Source organism: Bombus affinis, chromosome 14 (assembly GCF_024516045.1).
Source record: "Bombus affinis isolate iyBomAffi1 chromosome 14, iyBomAffi1.2, whole genome shotgun sequence".
NCBI lineage: Eukaryota > Metazoa > Arthropoda > Insecta > Hymenoptera > Apidae > Bombus > Bombus affinis.
In genome coordinates, this window is record NC_066357.1 from 5,601,223 (window position 1) to 5,624,865 (window position 23,643).

The following is a 23,643-nucleotide window of genomic DNA, read 5'->3' on the forward strand; positions in this document are numbered from 1 at the left end:
GATCAAACGTGACCATTCAGAGTTAGTTATGGTTAGACAGCGAGCAAGTGGAAAAGACCGGTGGAAAAGTGTGACTTAATTTAACGGCACTCCCAGCTTTTTCCCAGACCACTTGATACTTTCTTATCGGCTGACTGGTCGCAAGAAGCGAGCAATATGCCCGCTTAATAAAACACTCGGTAGCAGGGACAAGAATATCCGGGCGTTCGAGGAAATTTTACAACTACGGCTCGCTACGGCCGAGTAAATCATCGACTTACTGTCAATTAAATGTAAATACCGGCGCTTCGACTTCCAATTCGTTTTTCCTTTTTCCTTTCGTTAGCTGTAAAGATAGATAAATCCGATCGAACGTGATACACGAGGTTTTGCTTTTTACTCGGTTTACTCGATAGAGAACTTTATTTTTGCGCCCTGCTGACTTCGATCGGATCAAAATAAGGGCTTAGAGAAGAAAGTTACAAGTGCGGTGAAATTGCTTCGTTCAAAGAGATTTGTAGAGTTTCCATATTGAAATATTTCTGTTCAAATTTATTTTGTTCCGCCGTAAAAGTCGATAATGGTATAATTATATGTATGAGCTGATCGAAAGCCAAATTGATTATTTATTTAATTATGAGAAATTAGAAGGTAAAGGAACGTGATGATATAATAAATTAAAAAATAATCTATTCTGGAATCTTTTTTGTTCACGTCGTTTCTTTGTAAAAATTTAACTTACGGAAATAAATTGTTTCTTGAGAATTAAATACTAATCGTATATCCGAGTTATATTCATTGATGGATCAGAAACAGTTGATCAAAACACTTGAAAAATTTCTTTTGACGAATCTAAAGATATTTCAGAAGAAGCTTCCTTTAAGTTTCAAAAAAAAGCAACATTCTACTATTGAAAAATATTTTCATTATCAATACTTATCAACACTTTCGAAGCCAGGAATCAACACAGAATATTTCGAACTTGCACAAAGAATCGACTTCCATTCGCTAAAATTAAACAGATCGAAGCACCGAAATTTCAACGAACTCTCGTTTCCGTAACCTCAATTCACCCCCAAGAAGTTATATCTAAAAATTTGCCTACTTACCACCAAACAATAATCGACGGCGATCGACTTCTAATGCAGCCGGCACGTCGATAAGTCTCACTAATACTTAACAAACACAGGCTGAAATCATGTCGAACCAAAGAGAACTACACGCACATTTCTCTGTTTCCTCACTCCGCTAGACGCGTTCTCCGCTGCCCGTAATGGACAGTTTCCTGGGCAGACGTCGCCCGTACGAGCGATCGAGCAGATACAGAAACCGCGGGCCCATTGATGGGCAAACTGTGCGAGCGCGACAAGGACAGAGTCACAAGAAGCGACGCGAGACAGACAGACAGACAGAACGCGACACGGTCTCTTGACCCCGTGTCGGGGTCTCTCGTTGTTCAGCCGTCGGCCAAGAAACCCGCGACAACACACAGCTAACAGAAACACACCACTGAGACGGCACGATGCTTGTTTGCCGGTGGCACGTTTTCGTCTGACAGCCAGCGGCCCGCGCCGCGTGTCGTACCTGCAGCTGCGCATGCGCGTCCCTACGCTCGCGCGCCGCGCGACCTGATTGGCCACCCATTGATCGGTCCTACACGCGGTTCGACTCACGTGCGCGGGCTCCCGTGCGTCACGTGAGTGGGGGTAAGTAGGTGCTTGCGACTTGGAACTTCGTGCGTAAGTTCACGTGTGGGGTGAGCGACTTGTCAGAGATTTGCGAGGGTGGCTACGAGTGGGTGCGGGGTTGGGTTATTTCTGCGAGAATCCGAGGAAATTTTTGGCTTTTGGGTGTTTACGTTTCGATGTAATGGAGCTATTGACTATGTCGGTGCGCGATAAAATGACGAGAAACTTTGGTACGAATAAATTCAGTCCTTGTCGTTAGGATGTGTTTGGCGTTGAACGTATGGTATGGGAGGTATAATTCTTTTCTATAGTAGTTGCGTTATGTGTAGTTCCGCGGTGAAGAATTGTTAATATTGTAAAGATGTATGCATGAGTAGATGAAGAGATCGGTTATTTCTATTTCAGGTAATTTACACAGTCTTTTGACTTCACGTTTTCATGTAACGGAGTTTTTGACTCATCGGAGTGTAATAAAATTAGGAGGACTTTGGTAAGAATAAATTGGGAAATAGACTTTTCACGTTGGGATTTGTTCGACGTTTAAAACAAAGATACGTAATAGATCTAATTTTTGATATAATTAGCGAGTTATATGTGTATAATTCGATATGTTGATTTGTACAAACTTTGAACTTTTAATTATATATAATAAACTATTGATAAAATTAGGCGTGCAATGATTTTGCAATTGTCATACTTTCTGTATCTTCAAATTTTCAATATTCATCTCTTGAAGCATCTCTTAAGTACTTCAAGATAGAGTTACCGTTTAATGTTTCCAATCCTAGATTGCGTTTAGCATTGCAGTGAATCTAGAAACTCTCTCTTCTCGGTTATCGAAACGAAATCAGCGATTCATTTTGAACAAGCATCGCCTAAGTAGTCTACTTATATATGTAACGCTATTATGTCAAACAAACTTAACATAAGGATTTTGACTAGAATATCTCGATCGGAGATTGAAACACGAATCTTTTGTCCGTATAGTCGAGTTACTAATCGATTCTATAATCCGTAACGTTGATACCCGAAGCAACTGGCACCTGTCTTGGCATTAACATATGTTTGGTTACTCAGTTATGTCATACTCAGTTACACTTGATCGGAGTCCGGTTGATCCGAATCAACTGCTAAGAGATTTATACCGTTCATCGAGAACGAGTTTCGAACATTTCGCCACGGGTATAATTATCTTCATTCATACTGAAATAAGTTGATCAATTAAAGCTGCAGGATCTCGTCGGAAGTTGACGAGTTCGAGTCAACGATTTCCAATAAAATTACAAGCACTGCTAATAAAACTTTGGAAACCGATATGAGAAAGTTTCGTTTGCAATACGTGCTAAATTATTGTATATATACATATATAACGTGTAATAATACATCTATAGATACAAGTTTGTGTGATAGACAGTTTTTAACGTTCAATACAATGATGGACAAAATTTTTCTCTACCGTATCTTATTGATTTTTATTTTTCTTTCTTACGAACAATAAAGGACGTATTATATCATCAACAATAGAAAATCTTTCGACTAAATATCAAGTAGGTTAATTGAACTTTAATCCCACGTTACATATGTACGTATTTTTCATTTTATGTCGATGCTCTCGACTATTTACCTATTAGTATGCCACTAAAAATAGATTCTTTCATCAAGCATCGAATAAATTAAGTAAATGTCATTCGTTTCATACTTTTCATTTTAAAATCTTCTTTACTGCTGTTTTACAATAATGCTACTAACGTAAAAAGAATTGTTTTCCATTAAGTATCCAATAAATCGACTGACTCATCCTTTGTTCTTCTACCCATCCTTTGTTGTTCTACCTATATTTTTCACTTAAAAATGGTCTCTATTGCTCGTAACAATTATCTCTTCCGTTACACGATCTTTCTAGGCACGATGTTTGTCAAACACTGACGATCATACATACCACAGTCGGGATATATCGACATAAATGGGAAGACCGAGTGTGATTCGTTTTGTAACGAGCATTACGCACGACATGTTTGCGTGGCTCGATTACACTGCGTCGAACGACCACTTTTATTGTCAGCTTGCGAAAGGTGCGAACTGTTAATTCCTCTTAGTCGCCATTGAACGACGTTGGCGTTCCTCTTGACCTAGCTGAACAATGCAATTAATCGGTGAACGACCTTTCTTTCTTTTTACTATGCAATTGTTAGTTTATTAACAATCTATCTCTGTTCTTTTCTTACTCAATTTTCGATCACAGAATCGTTACATTTCAATGTTCTTCTTCATAAACGCATTCGATTTCCTCGAACGAGGGTAAAAACTTTTCAAAAACGTACTTTCCATAATTTTAAAATTCAATCGGAGGAAGCCACGTTCATAGTAGTTTGAAAGTTCACATATAGAATGATACTATATTTTTAGTTATTTTACAATTCAATGTTCAATGGACTATCGAATATTTAAACGACTGCGCGTACCGATTCGCCGAACATCGCTTTCTAACCGAGCTAAGATTTTTATCCCAGTCTTTGCACACTAACAAACGTATTTTCTGCGATTTAATTAATTTTTAATCGATTAATCCTTTTGACAAGCACTTTTGTGGCCCTCATAGCGTTTCGACTCATCTATAGTGTGTCAGCTTCTCCTTCAGTTCTGTACCCGTTCACAATTCTCATTTTTAGTTCAGTTTGACATGAACGGTGCGATAAACGTTCCGATCAATATTTATTACAATTTCAGTCTTCCTATTCTTTTCATTCTGTTTCTCCGTAAAGATAATGCGCAGAGCGTTCGCGAGAAGCAGCAAAAAGCAAATGCCAAGAAACTAGTTTTTCAAGAGGGGAAGAAAACTTATGTACGCACGAACGTGGTCCAAATTCACGAAAAGGGAAAGTGCACCCATAGAGAACGCCGTATGTGCCGCCTGCTGGTTTGAAAAAACAACTCAACGTTCCATTCACTCAGACGGATGACGGAGACAAAAGTCAAGAAACAATTAACCAACGTTTATCGGTGCTTGTATCTCTCTCCGTAGAGACGACGTTGCGACATCATGTTCTAGCATTATTAATAACTACGTAGGAAGGGAAATCGCGTTTAAATTATATCCTACGGTATTCCAATTCATACGCCTAACAGTCTGCAAGAAAAAATCAAAAACCGTTCGAATTTTGGCAGCCGCGTTGTTTTCCACAAGCGCGTTTCCATTAATTTTTCCATTAGCCATCGGATATCGTCCCGCTACAAATTACCTCAACTGTCCGCCGACGACGATTTCGGAGACGTTCATTGTCCGTTGAAAAATGAACAGCATCCCCGAACGGGTTCCCGGAACGCGACTGAATGAATTACAAAAACGACGACGCACGTGCGCCGTTTCCGGCGCTGCGGCAAATCACGACGTACTTCCGCTGCGGTGCATTCTGGTGCCCCGGAGGCGCGGGACGAGAGAAAACGCTACTACGGTCGACGAAGAACGACTATCGCCGATGATATGCCCGACACGAAACGGACACGTACACGTTTCCTGAATTACGTGAACGCATTCAACAATGGCCTTTTACGAGATCAAACGGCGATAACGTCGCCGCCACCCGGGTTTCATTGAAGTCTCGTTGAAAATGCTGCTCGTAGGGTTCCGTTCGAGAATCGATCGGGTGGGGGACTTGCAGCGGTTGTAACCGATCCACCAGCTTTTTCCAGAAATCGCTTCTCGTCTTCGCGGAATCATTTTTACGAAACGAAGGGATGTTCGCTCGCCTCGTCTCACGACCGCCTCATCTTCGTCACGATGTTTTACCGTGGAACAGCGTTGAGATTGAAATTAAGAGGAGGACAGGAGAGCTTCTTTTCTATTATTCTTCTATGCTCGAGATTAGAAGATGGATCTTTCATTTTACAATCTTCAACAAGTTTTACGAGTGTTACAAGCGTCTCGGGGGGATTAGAATATTCTCAATCTTTCAATTTCACTGAGTTACGAGTCTCCCGAAGAATATATTTGCGATTATCTCTTGCGAAAGAGGGTTAAGTCATCGCTGAAACATCGAAATCGGAGGCGGATGAACCGAATAAAATGTGCGTTTCTCGGATAATATCTGCCGTTGTTGGAAATACGTATAATCCGTGTTATAAATCTAGTTCGATATCGGAGGACGGTAAATTGAAAGACGTAACTCCTCTGTTACGTGTGGAAAAATTTACACCAATTATGCTATACAGATAATCGTCGACCACATCCTTTACAAGTGCTACAACGTTCATAAACAAAGATACAAATCCAACAAACCTATAAATCCATTCGCGTGTCCTGGTGTACAACGTATAAAAAGAAAACAAAAAAGGCAAAAAGAAAGAACGTTATAAAACCAGTTTGAGGAAAGTTCGATATGAAAAAGTCAGGCTGAATTAAAGAGGCGATTAATTGGATCGTATAAATCTAAGCAAAACAGGAAGGGTTAAACGAATATGAGATAAACTGTACTTAATAAAACATGGAAATAAACCCACTTGTTTACTTGCGCGAAACTCACGACTGTGAAAAAGAAGGAAAGAAGGAAAGAAAGAGCCGAACGAAACCAAACAACACTGTCCCTTAATGACCCATTAATATTCCACATAACCTAACATCACGGCATCGCCATCGATGCTCCACCTTTCCCGAGTCCACCAAAAAAGGATACAAAGGAGCGAGAGAAAAAGAGGAAAGAGAACGAAAATGCCGCTTATGAGCACGTCCTCTCCAATTAATTCCGATTGCACGGCGTGAAACAAGAAAAGTACATCGATCGTTTATCAGGTAAGGGGAGGCTAAAAGCCGGCTAATCGATGGCGAGTCGCCGCTCTACGGATGCGTGGCGTATCTTAACTGCGAGTTACACGAGAATCTCCGATCGGGTAATTCGAGATAAAATTCTGCTTTGCAAAAGGGACCAGAGAAACGGTTGGCATCTGCTGCGTATTATTCGAACGAGGGAACGAACGTTCGTTAGAGGACTTCCTCCGCGACGGGAGGCCCGCGACGTCGTCGATGATCTTTCCGGCAACGACGGCTTCTTCGGTACCTTTGGCCGTTTCTTCGAATTTTTATTCTGAATCATTCGTGGCACAAAGGGCACCGTAGAAAAATTCAATACGACGATGTGCAGCCGTTTCTATCGCTGTCTTATTGCCGCTTTTGTCTTGTTTTTAAACGTTTGTTCAGCGGAATTCGTTATAGCTCCTTCTGTTAGTTTGTCGTGGTTGCTTCCGATCGTTGGAAACGCGCAGGAATTTCGACAGTTAGAGATCTTTCTTTTTTTATTTGGAAGAATTTTGCAATCGATTCTCATCGAGAATTATAAGTAAATTATTCCGGCGTGGTACTATAACGTGAATAATAAGCGATTATCGTATGTTTGATTCCAATTGAATCTGAGTTAGAGATAAGGCGATGGTTTTAACGTATGCGGACTTTTTGTGTCTCGTAACGTTCGTTACGACGCACCGTGTATCTCGTTCACGTCGATTAGCTCGATGATGACTGGTAAAACTGTTACTTTTAATCGTACTTACCTTCGTGGTTAAATAAATGTTGTAACAAGCTAGAACGCCTCTGGCTACGAATTAAGAAGTGTTAAAACGTATACGATAGTCGTTAAAAGTTTAGGGGAGTGCCAATTGCAAATTAGGTATAATAGTTTCGTACTAATCGTTCATAATATGTATAATATTTCAATATTTTTTCTATATTATCTACGTTTCATTATGTTTTATGTACTATGTATAACATTTAGGAGTATGATTAAAATGTATAAAAATAGGATAATTTTGTCATTACCTCGCGGTGTAATAATCTCGTGGAAAAATGAATTTTCTTACTTGGCGTTCAGATTTAGTTAGCGTTGCCTCTAGGTAATCATTAGATCGCGGCCAACCCATTTGTCCAAGCTTTAGCTTATAGCGTCTAAACGACGAGAAATCGTTGTAGATCGCACACCTAATTGACGTGCAACGTCTATACATTTTCACGCACGAGAGACTCGATTAAAGTCTTCGTTTAATCGCCATGAACTTCTTTCGGCCAAATATAAAACTATCATGCGTGTGTATACGTACGTACACTGATTCACATTTTTGACACCAATGACAGGTTTCATGTACATTTATTACAGCTTCTAAGAAAGCTGTTGTAATTTTATCAGCCGTTTCCTACGTTCATGATTCTACATATATTACAATCAGTGGAATTTAATTTTCATCGTAATTGGCTTTGACACGCAATTTGCAATTTTATGATGAAACAGCGCAACTACGTGATACACGATATTATTCTTCTGCATGTACGTCGTGCATATCGTTCCTTCACGTAGCTCGAAAATATGAAAATGAAAATATACAGTGGCGTATGAAAAATGCAAGGTTCATTCAGAAAATATGGAGAAAAAGATACTTTCGCGAGATATCGTTGCATCAATAAATTATTCACTTACAATGAAGAAACTTTCCAATTAACTTCGATTTTCAATTACTTGATTATGTCGTAAATCGTTGGTACATAAATTTCGAACACATTTCCTTCGAAATGACAGGTTCCAGTTTCCTCGTTTTTTGCGATTATTAAAAATATGAACCTATACATCTTCGATAATTAATGTTAACTCTTAGCGGGCTCAAAATATGATCATACGTTTCTATTACATTCCCATCAATTTTCCACGCCGTGTTTCTAACTCCTTCAAAACGATGCATTCCAGTTTCTTCGTTTTTACGATTACTAAAGATGTGAACCTATATATCTTTGATAATTAATGTTAGCTCTTAGCGAGCATAAAATACGATCGTATATTTCTATTGCATTCTCATCAATTTTACACGCCACAATTTTAAATCCTTCAAAATGATTGATCCCAGTTTCTTTTCTTTGCAATTACTAAAGACGCGAGCCTATATATCTTTGATAATTAATGTTAACCCTTAGCGAGCTCAAAATATCTTCGTATATTTCTATTTCATTTTTCTCATCGTAGCGTTCTCAGTTTAGCGATCGGTTCGTTTAAAATTATTTTCAATTTGAAATTATATTATCGTATCGTAAATCATTGGCGTAAAAACGTCAAATCGTTCGAAATGATGGATTTCTATTTCCTCTTTTTACGGTTACTAAAGACGCGAACGTATACAAGTCTGATAATTAATGTTAACCTTTAGCGAGCTCAAAATATCCTTGTATATTTCTATTTCATTTTTCTCATCGTAGCATTCTCAGTTTAGCGATCGGTTCGTTTAAAACTATTTTCAATTTGAAATTATCTTATCGTACCGTAAATCATTGGCATAGAAACGTCGAATCCTTCGAAATGATGGATTCCCATCTCCTTCTTTTAACTATTAAAAATATCTTCGTATATTTCTGTTTCATTTTCTCATCACGTGGCATTCACAGTTTAGCGATCGGTTCGTTAAAAATTATTTTCAATGTTAAATTATCCTATCGCATCGTAAATCATTGGCATAGAAACGTTAAATTCCTCAAAATGATTTCAGTCTGCTTGTTCCACAATTATTAAACACGCAAACTCATATATCCTATTCGTCGACTGTTATCGAGCTCAAAATACGATCACACATTTCCAGTCTATACTCATCGCGTAGCATTTAAAATTCAGTGATTAGCTGGTTTTAAATTATTCTTTTAACACTTTGGCTGCCACGGTTCAACTTCTTACGATTGTAAAAATTGTATGAAAATCGACAGTTATGGTATTTTGAATATAACCGATAAATAGAAGATACCTTGAAATAAAAAGTACCCCATTGAACGATTAAACATTTTTATTAGAACATCAATTAAAAAAATGAGAACAAATCTTGCATCTAACGATGCACTGTGTTTGCATCCATATCTTTGAGGGGTAATCTACGAATATTATTATAAACACAGCTTAGAAAATAATCGTAAATGCTGCTTTATAATCGTATAATCGAAGTTAGAAGTGTGAACATACCTTGCTATTATATATAGAACGAGCAAATACCGTTTACTAATATCTTCTACACGTTTCAACGATATATTCTGGACGTTTTGTTTACGACGAAATAACGAATGCGAATGGTTTGTTGAAATAAACGAAGCCTCGTTATAATATGTCGCTATCAGCTGTTACCAAGCCGCCACGATGGTCACCCGTGACCACCAATAAGATAAACGGTCCATTGAGGAAGAATGTTGTCTTACAGCGTCAATTTATTATTATTTCGTCATTATATATGCTTTGAATAATAAAAATACTCTCGTGGCGTCCTCAGCGAAACACGTGATTTTGGCGTGGCAGTCAAAGTGTTAAACAGCACGCAGCAACTTTGCTATAACAAATAGATCTGAGTACGTAACTTATTTTCTCCGATAGTGTCCCACAAGTCTCCTCCTGAAACACCCACTTTCCCCTCGTAAACGGTGTCTCGTAAAACAAAGCCGCGCCAACGGTGTTCACGTTCTTTTCTGCCGACGTCTGAGAGATAATCGACGTGGTTGGCCGCTTGTCGAAAGAATTTAGCTTAATCGGGCCGTGACTTCGCGAACTGGCTTACGATAAGACGCACAGGGAGCTCACGGTGGGCGTTTCATGTTAATCAAGCGTAACGTTTTGCCGAGGACCACCGACAGTAGGGAAAAATTCTCGCTGTAACGGATCGTGACATGGTCAAGCTTTCACTCGATTGCTGTATTATCGCCAATTGAGATGAAACCCTCTGTGTCCGTTTCGCTACTATTCGTTCCATGCTCTTTTCTTATACAGGGTGTATTTCTTGTCTCTATAATGGCGAGCTTGAGCTGTGATATTTTTATTGTTTGTTCTTTTCTCTTAAAAAGAATGTTTATTAGCTAAATGCTCACAGCACGATTTACATTGGCCTTTTGTCAAAAAATATAGAAAATACAGAAAATACGACAATGCAGTGAATTGACTAGCTTTTATCGTCAGCGCTATTTATGTCGATCTTAGCAAAACAATCTTTCGACTGACAATTGCAAAATTCGGTACATCTCTGTGATTATTTAATTACAAACGAAATCATAAAATTTCCTTGATAAAATATCGTATTCGACGATTGAACATAGTCTGAATGCGAATTTTGGTTCTCGAAGAAGGTTGTAAATAAATTCCAACTGCAACAATTTTATTCAGATTTTGCGCGTGTACGTAAATACTATGATACAATTGATATAATTTTATACGTGGATAATAATAGGGATACACGGAACGTTAATTATCTCACGTTCTAACAAACGAGAAAGGTTGAAAGTTTTAATTTATTCAGTGAGCAGATTTACTGTATCCTGTGTGATTTGCTCGAAGCAATGTCGTAAACAATCAATACCTAATTTAGCAGTGTTGTAAGCGATTACCTCGAGGTTTCCTTTAGAGGCATGCAAAACGCTTCCTGGTGGAGTTCATTCGCCATTGTGCGTCACGTACTCGTCACATCCTTCCACTAACGTCATACACATACTGTAACGCTAATTTCCATAAAATTATTAAGAAGCTCGAATACGAAGAAATAACGTGGCAAATGGGATGTTCGACGACGTTTATTAAAATAACGGTCTGCCTGACTTGTCCCTTGACAATGAAATTCTTACTCGATCAAAATATTAGACACTCGAATATTTTAGATGTTTGACCATCTCTAAATACAACATCAAATTAACGATAAATATCCACGTCTACTGTTAAATACTTAAAAGATCGATACGAATAAATCGTCGTCGTAGAAATGTCTAAGAATAAAAGAGAACAAATTCTGGCTATCCGATACGTTAAAACGAACAGCCCGTATATTCGTATAATATATAACATTGCCATAATTGAGCCAAGTTATGCAGAAAGTTACCAACCCTCAATGATCTTACATTAAGTAAATTGAGTTGGAAGATTTTAATTTTTATACGAAGATAACTTCCTTCTATCGGGTTTATTTTATTTCTTGTTGCTCTTTTACTATGTTTTTCAATGGCGAATAATAGAATTGACAAGGTATGTGGTTTGCAAGTTTTCTGCTAAAATAATTACGAGTTTAAGATACCACTACGACTTGGTAATTTTAATAATTGTAGAATGTAAGAGTACTTCTGTGGTGATCTTTTGCAAAATGAAGATCACGAAATTACGGGATCTGTGCTGTGTTCAACGTATTTTTTCTCATTCTGAGAATTAGTAAAATTCTGCATAACTTGGACCAATTATCCCTTAGAATTACTAAATTCCCAACAATCGACTTCCATTTAGCCAAAACCTGTCCTACTCGATCCAAATTTTAAATAGTATTCCAACATTTCGTATCCTTGATCGATCATCTCTAAACCATTAACAATAAATACCCGTACGCGCTATCAAATTCCTAAAGAATCGATGAACCCAAATCGTCGTGGTAGAAACGTGCAACGATGAAAAATTCCAATTAAAACGAGCAGCCCGTATACAGTACACGTAACGCGATATCGCCACATGTAATACAATCACCCGTTAGAATTGCTAAATTTCTCAAAACCGAACTCTATTCGATCGAAACGCCACATCCTATTAACAACAGATACCCATTTGTGCTATTAAATGCCTGAAGAATCGATGAACCTAAGTCATCGTGATAGGAACGTGCAACGATAAAAGATGAAAAATTCCAATTAAAACGAGAAACCCGTATACAGTACACGTAACATAATATCGTTACATGTAATACAGTCACCTGTTAGAATTGCTAAATTTCTCAAAATCGAACTCTATTCGATCGAAACGCCACATCCTATTAACAACAGATACCCATTTGTGCCATTAAATGCCTGAAGAGTGGACGAACCTAAATCGTCGTGATAGAAACATGCAACGATAAAAGATGAAAAATTCCAATTAAAACGAACAGCCCGTATACAGTACGTGTACTACAATATCGCCATAAATCTGCCAGTATCAGTAAACTGCCGAGAATCGATCTCTATTCAAACAAAACGTGTCTTATTCGATCCGAGTGTCAAACGGTGCTATACTTCACACGCTCGACCATCTCTAAATGCGACATCCCATTAACAGTAAATTCCCATGTCTGCCACGAAGAATAGCCGAACGATCGATAGATCTAAATTATCGCCGCACGAGCGTTCCTTCAACGATGAAAAAAGAAGCGCTGACTTTTTGCTGTTGAATAGGATAAAACGAACACCCCGTATATAGGTAGTACCGTCTGCCCGACGGGTATAAATCTGGTCGATCAGGGCTGCAGAGACAAATACTGTTGTCAGCAGACGACAAGCCGTTTACAAGCAGAGGAAACGAAGGTTGGTAGCCTCGGCCACAGAGATAGCCGCTCCGTGAGACGGAGATCATTTGTCGCGGCGATCTTTCTAACGCTGTCAAACGCTCTCCTTCACGCACGCCTGCCTCTTTACCGTGCTTCACGCACCGTTCCAGCCTATGATTTAACGCCACGTGCAATTTCACCAACGATCCCTCGACTTGTAATAGGCTTTTGTTCTTGCCTTCGAACGTTCTTGTCGTAGGAAGTCAGCTTCGCGTGTCTCTCGGCGTTTGGATAAGCTCGAGTACGTTGGCTTGAAAGCGTAGAAAGTTTATGAGGAAGTCGTTGAGTCGAACACTCGAGTTCTTTGAGAAGCAGGCAAATATATCTAAGTATATAGATATTGGCTTGGGGAATTTTTGACGGTTCTTGCGCAGTCCGAAGGTGGAAGGAAGATAGAAGGAACGCAGTTGGGTCGGGAGTTGAGATCTTTGGTGTTTTAGGATATTTCTCTTCCATCCAAGAATGGAATTTTGTTTTACCAATTATTAAAGAGATGAGAAAAAGATTGAGTGTACGTTGACGATAATACAATTTTTCGATTTTTTAGAATTCCACTAAATTTCCTGATATTTCGTTGTTGTGTACTTTCAGCGTTGGCAAAGAGCTGAGACACGATGTAGTTAATTTTGAGATATTCCATCGATTAGAATCGTATTTCAGTCACGATCGCTATAAATCGTCGTGTAATAAAATACGAGATAGGAGCTGAATGATCCGATGGAAAATTTATTCGTAATTCGGGAAATTCATAAAAATTCCACTTTGTTCGATTCGTTATATGCACAGCTTCGCCATAAACTATCAATTTTTTCTTTTACGTGATTGAAATATGTATCTGGAAAGAACAAAACCTAAGTGTACTACGCATAGCTCGGACAGTCAATTTCCATACTTCGTTCCTCTGGCTTTAATCGGCGTACAACATAGAGTGGCTCGTTTCTCATCGCGCGACAATGAACCGTAAAATCAGGCTTTTACATTAGAATGAGCCCACATGCGACACAAGCGTCGCGTTGCCCGCGTAACGTCCCACAATGACACAATTCACGGTCGCGCTCCGATGCGACAATACGCGCCTGTTTGCCGGCACAATGAACAAACGACGATTCAACCACCACACAGATGCACGTGAGAAAATATTTTAGAACCTGTTCTACCCGTGGAAATCGCGATTTTGTCCTGTGCCAGAATCCAAAACGATAATGGATCCGGATCAAGGACGAACACAAAAGTAATCAAAATAATTCGCAATAAAATTCTTCGTCCCTTTCAGAATCGAACCTTTTTTTTTAATCTACTAGAGAAATTATCTTTCACTAATTACTAATTATATATTTATAGATATTTCCTCTTACGGTTTCACAGCAAAAGATAAATCTTGGTGAAACTTGTAATCGACTTTACAAAAGACAAATACAGTGATCAATTAATAATTGAACTATGATAAATTTGAGAGATTTCTATTTCATGGATAAATCGACTCTTTTATGTTTCGCCTTTTATATAAATTTTCTATCATTTTTTTCGATTCTAGCGTAGCTGCTGACTCGTTAAAAGTCGCCACATTTACACAGCGCGAGCAAAATTTCCATTTTAAATTCCATCTCTTTGCTCGTGTTCTGTATCCATTGCAATTACAACAAACGCGTATTACACATACGCTGAATCAAACTGTCTTGTCTTTCAACCCTTTCGCGCAGCGTTTCATCCTTCGAATCAGGACACCTGGAAACGTGACCGGGTTATTTAGCGAAAAGCAGGTCGGATTGGTTACGGTTTTCGCGATGGAACGTGGTGGACGAAACCGGTGCACGATCGCGGCGCGCGTATCCTCTTCGTTCATTCATCGAGAGAAACCAGTTTTCGTCGCGGTGGTCCGGCAGATCGCGAGTCGGATAAATAAGCGCTCGTTACCATGAGGTGACGCGACCCAACGTTGTCACGCGACCCACCAGGAAACCTTCGTGAAACCGAAATATCATCGTGGTCCCTGGTCTGATCGGACGAGAACAATCTTCTTCTCCTTCCATTTTTTTTTTTCTAAATAAAAAGAGGCTTACGATATAAATGGAGATAGCGTGGTTTAGGTTGATCCAGGATTAACCCTCAATTCTGAAACATGCAAATACGTATCTCAAGTTTATTACTGTATCGTATGTATAATTTCATTGTATCAGTTTTCGAAATCTCCTCGAATATCTTTGTATTTATCTTGGGTATTGACTTATGTTAATATCTTTAGGAATCATGCTAATTTCTTTAACGTTAGAATTACGTATAAAACGTCTAATTTCGGTTTATCAATTGTAGATGCCTTCCTCTTTATCAACAAGTAGTTTCGTTCCTATCATTTTCAAAATATCTGATTTCGCCCAATTGATTCTCTAAAGCTTCCTCTTTCTATTAGCAAAAGCAGATCTACGCATTGCTATAAATTTGAGAATTACTCGCTTCACACGTACGCACGTGTATATTTTTTAAGATTCTAACGAGTCAATTTCTCTGACACAGCAACTACACGTGGAATACCTAAACCTTTATCGATTTTCCTAATCTTCCTTTTTCTCTTCTTAACAAATAGTTGTATCTTCATTCATCGTTTTAAAATCCAGAGTTTTCACGTAAGTCAAAGATTTTTACCTCCGCGTGTACAAACGTATGGGGTTGGCAATTAAATGATTGCGGATTTTGTCATTAGGTGGCCACGAAAAAATCCGCAACCGCTTAGTTGCCAATCCAATAGAATTCTAAACAATTTAATTTAATATTTCACATGTTACGATCTAACTAAACAGTTACTATCTAAAGTGCCATAAGCTGGACCGTCTGTCGGAAAATATTCCAACTATCGGTCGGATCATGCTCTGATCACGGTGAGACCTTCAGAAATAGTAATGTCACGCTTTGATATCTGGCACACTGAAACATCGATCGGTAGAAATCGTCTGATTTGCATAGAATCGACAGACGCGTTTGTATCGGTCTCACCGCCACGAATTACGACGAACGAAACACGACGAGCTCGAGGGGTGGAATATTAAGCAGACGTGTTCACGACACGGTCCTGTCATTTGTCGTCTTGTGACCTCAAGGTGGAAGAACGTTTCTTCTCTTTCTTTTTCTCTACATGGATCAATGTCTCGTACTCTGATCGATAGCGATCTGAATATTGGACAAAGTCGCTGCCTCCTACGATTAAAAAGAAACACACTGTACTAAAGGTTTTTAACTATTTCTAGCACTTTAAACGTGTCGAGTCTTGAATTACGTTATCCTTTATTTTCTTTCGTTCTTTTGCCAAATATTTCCCAGTAGAGATATTTTTTTATTATCGTTTAACCTCCTTAATTGCAAATAATTAGCTTCTTGACTATCGAATATGAATCCTGTGCTTGCACGAGCATGGAACGAAGAGACGAGTAAAAGAAGCTGGCTTTCTGAGATCAGTGGACTGTGTCGAAGGATCTTCGAAGGAATCATCGTTGAGAGACGGATGAGCGAAGGAGGCGGAGGAACTGGACATCCGAAAAGTTGGTAACCAGGCGTTCGACGAAAAGAAACGCGCGTGCCTCGGCTCGTTTCCCCGGTCGTATCCTTTATTTTCTTAATTTCCAGCGATGCTCCCCCCTGCAACTAATTACCATCCCCGTACGTGCAGCCATAAAGCTATCGAGCCCACGACCACGCTCGATCCCTCGATTGAATTTCAAATCGGCCGGCCAATTAAAAAAAGAAAGAGAGGAGGAGGAAGAGAATCGCTCTCGAGCCGCTTGGCCAATTAAGAAGAAAAAAAGCAGAAAGAAGAGAAACAAACAAACTGAAGAAACGGCGAGCGAAAGAAAAGGAAAAAAGGGAAAAAGACAGGGACGAAGAAAAGAAACGTAGAACGAGAAAAGGCTGCCGCGTTAAAATGAACGACGATTCACGGACAAGAAGGAAAGAGAACGAGTCTAAGTAGATCGTATCGCGTTCCAGGCAATTATTCTGCAAGTCAGGTGCAGTTACGGCTGCCTTGCAACGGCACAGCTTTCCAGCCAGGGGCAATCGGTTTCGATCGGCAACACAGGCTCGCGGTAATGTAATCGCGAAAAGGGTAGCCCGTGTAACGGCGATAAGACGCGGGACGACGTGAAATCTCGAAAGATTCGTCGCTATATTACGCGAGAGAGAAAAGGAGCATCGATCTTATCAATGGCGGCTGGTACACGAAGGATTGTCACGAACGTACGTACATTGTGATAAGAGTAAAGAGACGTAGGTTGGATTCGAATCGGTGTAAGATTGTCACGGTGATTCAGCTGGAATTATTATCGTCGCGTTTCTCGTTCACGCTGCTCTTTAACCGAGATAATCGATGCACCACCCCACGATCGCTTAATTACTGCTCGCTGCTGTCCCTCGTGTATCTTTGGTACGTGCACGTAAGCTGTCGCATTCTCGTCGTTGGAAACAGCACGTCGAAGAATGGCCAGTTTTCAATCTCCTCGCGAACGAAAAAAGACAAAATTCTGCAGCACGAAAGGTCCACGTTTAAGAGCATCTCTCAAGAAACGACAAAGGCAATTTATCCGAAACGCGGTGCAATGGTTGAGAAAGACGATGATGACACGATGATGAAAAAAGGTGGCAGCAGATGAAGAATTTACCAATACGTCGACGAAATAATTCAGTGGATATCCTGCTGGTAAATCGATCGAAATTTGGACCTTGTTGTTGACTTTGAAACTTCCATCGATTTGTCAGCAGAGTTTGCGAAGGATCATCACGTGGATACCGATGAACGATTATTCCGTAGCTGGGTAGATCTCTTCTGGCTGATGCTTTTTCATTTCCTGCAAGGATTTTTCGTCCGCCAAGGAGTTGCAAAAATGGCCATTTCTTAAGATTCTTCTTTACCTCGCGGTTTCGCATTTTGTTGGACATTATTTATGGCAGGATGTCGCGCCGGGTTGTTGGAAAGTTTGCAGCGAAATTTAATCCTGCTACGATCCTTCAACTTTTATTTCTCAATCTTACTCTCGTGTTAGAAAAGAGAAAGTATTTGCGATGTTGCAAGAAGATATTTAAAATAAAATTGAAACGAGCAAACGCGTATGGATCTTCCTCGTATTTTGTCCGAACCGTGAACATATCTTGCAACATTGGGAAAATGTAATTGGATGGGAAATAATGGAAAGAACGTAGCAGGCTTAAGAAAGATTTAAAGTTCTAATTTGTAGCGAAGTATCTTATCGGGTAATAACAGTTGCTAATTATGATCGGAAGTATGTTTGTAACGTTTATACATTTTCATAGATTAGAAAAATGTCATACCACGAAAATGCGAGGATCGACGGAAAAACTCTTCGTTGGAAAATAAGCACGTAGAGATACTTTTTGTAGCCACTGTACCTACGTTATACGGCCATTATTCTGCATATATAGCGTGTGTACAAGTCACTCCCCTAACTCGTGCTTTGGTTATACGCACGAATGTAGATCAGTAGTTACACCTGACAACCTGTATACATATATTTGATATATCAGACAGATCAAATTAAGATAAAGGTATCTGCTGAAGTACGCTTGTTGATGCGAGTTTGCTGTCAAGGTTTTGAACTGAGTAATGGCACTTTCTGTAACTCTTGGATCTTCCGTCGAGTTAATTAACGCTACTTTGTTAATTACGATAATGGCTAAGATTTATTAGTAATTATCAGCCATTGAAAATTCAATTGAACGTTCTAATCGTTATTAACACCTCAGAAAGCTAATCTTTATTATTCTAAGGTTAAAATTTAAGTAAAACAATTCCTCCTCTTACATTCCTCCTTGAACCGTAATTACATCTTATTAAACAAATTCCTCGGATCTCAAGACCTTCAATCTTCTCGACCATCGTTTCTCTCTCCAATTATTACTCCGACTCTGATAAAAACAACAGGACAAGACGATCGTGCTCTTGCTATTCGAGCTATCGGTCCAAAAGCCGCAAAGACTCTTCTCCAATGATTCATCATCGAACATTGAAAGATCCAATAAGTAACTATGTAGATCTTGCTTTTCCTTCTCAGACTTTGATTGATACGTTCACGTAAGTAGCGGTAATTCGCTGGTTAATCGAGCACCGCGCTAATTAACGCAAGGGAAAAACTCGAGCACAGAAGACGGTTATGATGGCGACGCGATAATACATCATATCGAACGTTAATTATCGCGAAGGATCTCGCGAGGATCTGCATCGTCTGGCCAGACGCAACGGTTGTTATTTACGGATACGGTTATTACTTTGGCAACCATATTTCTTCCGATCGTGCATCGTGCAGAGTCGCGAGCCGCTGAGCAACGCCACCCAACCGCACCCAATGCTCGCGAAGACAAGGACATGGCTATACTGGGTGTCCAGCGTGGTTCAGATGATTTGCCAATGTTGCAAAGGGTTGAAGATCGAAAGGACAATGAGTTTGTCGTATGGACAGGGACGTGCAGAAACTTATAAAAAGTAGTATTCCGTGTTATATATTAGGTTGTCCGGAAAGTTTCTTTTTTGTTTCATAAGATGATAATAGATGAACAACAATTTCTGTTTTATATTATTTTATTGGATTAGGTATGATGTATTTCGTTATATTTCTATTATTATGCTCGTGCATAATTCAATAAACTAATATAAAACAAAAAACATTGCGCGTCTATTGTTTCCTTGCAAAACGAAAGAAACTTTTCGAACAACCTAATATGTATACTGATGTATATATTTATATACAGGGTGGTTGGTAACTGGTGGTACAAGCAGAAAGGGGGTGATTCTACGCGAAAAAAGAAGTCGAAAATATAGAATAACAATTTTTCGTTTGAGGCTTTGTTTTCGAAAAAATCGACTTTGAATTTTCGTTCGGTACGCGTGCACTTTATCACGTTTCGTTATAACGGATCTCGCTGTAGATCGTTGTCTCGATGGATATTATCGCAGTTTCAGTTTGTTTTTGCCGTAATACATAATGAAATAATATGAAGTAATCATAATGTTCATTATTACAAAAATTGCTGAAAATGTTGCCCATTCTGCCGAACACATACTTCTGCTCTTCTAATTAAATTTCTATGAATACTTTCTAAGTCGATTTTCTCGAAAACAAAGCCTCAAACGAAAAATTTTTATTTTATATTTTCGACTTCTTTTTTCGCATAGAATCACCCCCTTTCCGCTTGTATCACCAGTTACCAACTACCCTGTATATAAATATATACATCAGTATATATATATTCTGGTGAAATATTCTGGTGAACTTTGAATTGGGAATTTTATGATTTTTAGAACTGTGTAATAATATAATAATATTATGTGTAATAATACACGTACCCTGGGTTGTGAATATAAATTTTATTTAATTTATAGAAGTTATAGAGCCGTGGAATTTATAAAATTTGCATTTGTTTGGAAAATCGAGACGCAGCAACCGAATTAGTAAGGTTGTTCTCGTACCTTTTATGAGAAATACGAACGTGGAGACAGCGTCTCAGCGCTGTAACTTCAACGATAGGCATCTTCCAACGATTTTCTGCATTTTATTGGTCAAACAGAGAAGGTTAACGCCAGGTTTACCAGGCCAGGTCGAATGACCGGTTTCAAAATTTAATTTAAAATTGTAAAATACATTGTTGTTTATACAATCGTAGTTGTTATTTTATCCGTTCGTCTCGGTTTACGTAAATTCTTATATTATCGTATTAATCAATTTCTCGATTCTTGTTCATTTAATAATTTACATGAACTTGGACGAATAAAAGAAATTTCCAATGAACGTACGATCTTAGATTAAATTTTGTAATCGATTATTTGACCGGGCCTGGTTAGGTTAGCGTTAATTCCAGTATAAATTATTATAATTCTTTCTTCATAAACAAAACGATATAAAATCGCATGTAGGACTACTTTTCCCCTCTATCAGTAATCTAATTAAGGATTTTCATTCGTAGCATCGTACTATTCTGCTTAATTAGCATGTCCTATCTAGAATTCTTTCATCGTTCAAGATACATCGAAATACTTGAAATTTCCTGTTTTCTTCACCTTTTCTTCACCTTTCAAGTTACATTATTCACGCTGTTACAAGATAACGACTAGATATTTTAATCTCGATGAAAAGAAGCAAAAACCACACGAAGAAGATAATACATTAATTTGAATATTCCTCGCCTTCGAAATGTTAGGACAAAACACATCGACTATAAGGTACGGTATACTAAATACGTACGTACGTTAATATACCAATACAGAATAGTCCACCGGAAAAAGAAGAAATGCCAATTTTAACGAAAAATTGGAGTTCTACGAGCTTTCGTACGCTTCTGCGTGTGTTCTTCGTCGCTGACTGTGTCGTATTAATTTTTTATAAAAATCGTCCCGAATTTTACAATACCTGGTTATAAGAAATCAAGGTGTATCAACGTACTTTTCCTTTTTTACATTTTAACAGAATAACACGAAGAATAAAATATTTTATCTCGATACGATACCCACGAGAAGATTGCCACGTTGTACATCGAGAAATAAATTATCGTTTTCCCAAAAATCCTACAAAATTTCCCCTCATCCTTTTCTCCCAATCAACTCTTCACATACAGTCGAGGGCAAAAATACACGAACAGATAACGTAATTATTACATTGTCCGGAAAGTGTCTTTCTTTCGCAAACGTGTTTTTTACAATAGTGCACCTTCATACAAACGCGAGGAAAAAATAATATAAAACAACAATAACAAAATAATATAAAACAAAAAACGTTGTGCGTCTATTATTTCCTCACAAAACGAAAGAAACTTTTCGGACGACCTAATAGATATCAAAGTTCCCAATCAAACTATTTAGTATCAGCGTAATGTACTTAATTTCCACTCGTTACACGTATATCTCTGCAGTATACAGATGAGCCAGTAAATAATTGAAATTATTATCTACGTGTCCGTACGTAAACAAGACCTGTTTAACGAAACCAACGTCGATACCTACTTCCCTTGCCATATTTGCCCAATTATTTTTATCCCCGAACGTGTGGTACATTCCAGGAAATAAATTGCACGAGACACCCTGTATAGGGGGAGGTCGGTCGGTTGCAGGGTGTACGAGGCGACATAAAAGGATAGGTAACATCGTTGCGTTTCCCTGTTCCTCATTAGCATATCCGATTACGGGTCGCAATGCGCACTGGAACGAGATAATTAGAAAAGATTGCGCGGAGAGTCCGTTTCGCGGTGCGCAACACCTCGACCATGCGTATGTGTGTGTGTTCCTCCTCCTGCTTTTGCGTTTCTTTTTTCTTCTTCTCTTCCCCCTCCCCCACCCTCTTCTCCATCTCACTGTTTCTTTAATCCTCTCGAACAAACAACGAGGAAGTGAATTATGATCGACAGACGCGCCTATCTACGGCGACGAAAAGAAAACATTTAACTCGTCGTTTTTCGTCGGACGTCCATACGCATTTTGGCTCGTGGAGGATTCAATTTACTCCGGCCACGTGCAGACCAACGCCCTCGATCCTTCGGATCGGTATAGAATTACTCGGTCGATCTCTCGTTGCTTTTATTGCCGATTGAAATTGGTTTTGCGGAACGGTACTTGATTAACGAAATTGATCATTTGCATGAACGCAAATAAGAAGCAAGGGTAGAATTATGTACAGGATTATCGGGGTAGAGTGGTCGGTTTTTAAGCGAAATAACCATTCATTTATTATTACGCAGCAGAGATATGCCAGGCTATTGTATTTAATTATCCGCAGAGAAAATTAATTTAGCGCAGTTTCTTCGCTTATTATTGGCTTCCTTCTCAACTTGTCGATGGCCAACGTTCAGATAACGCGTCATTTAATTTGCCACTCCTTGCTGCCTGTTTCTGTCATCCAACTTTGGTGTCTTACTATGAGAAAGATGAATATGCCACTATCAGACAGAGTCCAAGGGTGCTCCCTCGTCGCTCTTTAATTCCGTTTACATCTTACGACTTTGTCAAATTTAAAGAAATTTTGATATTTGAAATGGTACGATAAATCATCATAGCTTGGCCCTTAACGAGACGAGATGGTACCATACTGATTGTTTTTCAGATATTCGAGAAACGAAGCCTTTTGTACTACGTAACTTGGTACGTAATAATGTCTTGGATAGATTCAGCTGATTTTTATGAGTCAAACACTCATGGCTAAAAATTCTGATGGCTAAAAATTCGTTTTCTCGTAGGATACGCTACGTTCTTTTCGAGGGACACTTAAATCTTCCAATCTTTGACGGAGCTGTGGTCCACTTTGAATAAACGTTAAAGCGACCCACAATAAACTAATCAGAAAGAGGCGCGAGAAAATATTCTGCTTGCAAAGAGAAAAGAAATCCCAACATCTATCAACCACCTATCCTGAGGAAAAGACAGACAACGTCTGTTCAAACTCTTCCAAATTCCTTGGCAATATACAAATTCAAAATACACGAACAACTCTAAAGTCTTGAAAACCTCAAAATCGAGTGACAACCAGTCCGGTATCCTTAAAAGTACCAAGGTCCAACTCTACAACCATAAATCCTACAGTCGTGTCATCTTCAAGCCCTCGAAATCGCAAAATTCCATCACTTCGAAAGGTCTTCCGAAGATTCCTAAAAAAATTGACGAGTCTGCAAAGTC

General features: G+C 38.9%; 1 protein-coding gene across 4 annotated transcripts in view; it reads right to left on the reverse strand.

Annotated features, from left to right (window-relative positions):
- Positions 1–23,643, reverse strand: part of LOC126923798 (fibroblast growth factor receptor homolog 1-like) — a 110,628-nt gene that overhangs the window by 59,119 nt on the left and 27,866 nt on the right. Inside the window, exon 2 of one of the 4 annotated variants that reach the window (XM_050737632.1) lies at positions 15,050–15,101. The exons of 1 other annotated variant lie outside the window; for it this stretch is intronic. The gene's annotated coding sequence lies outside the window, so the exon portion shown is untranslated. Of the gene's footprint in view, positions 1–1,088; positions 1,537–15,049; positions 15,102–18,384; positions 18,490–23,643 lie in introns of those variants that run through there. 2 more of the 4 variants (XM_050737633.1, XM_050737630.1) reach the window with 2 other exon arrangements.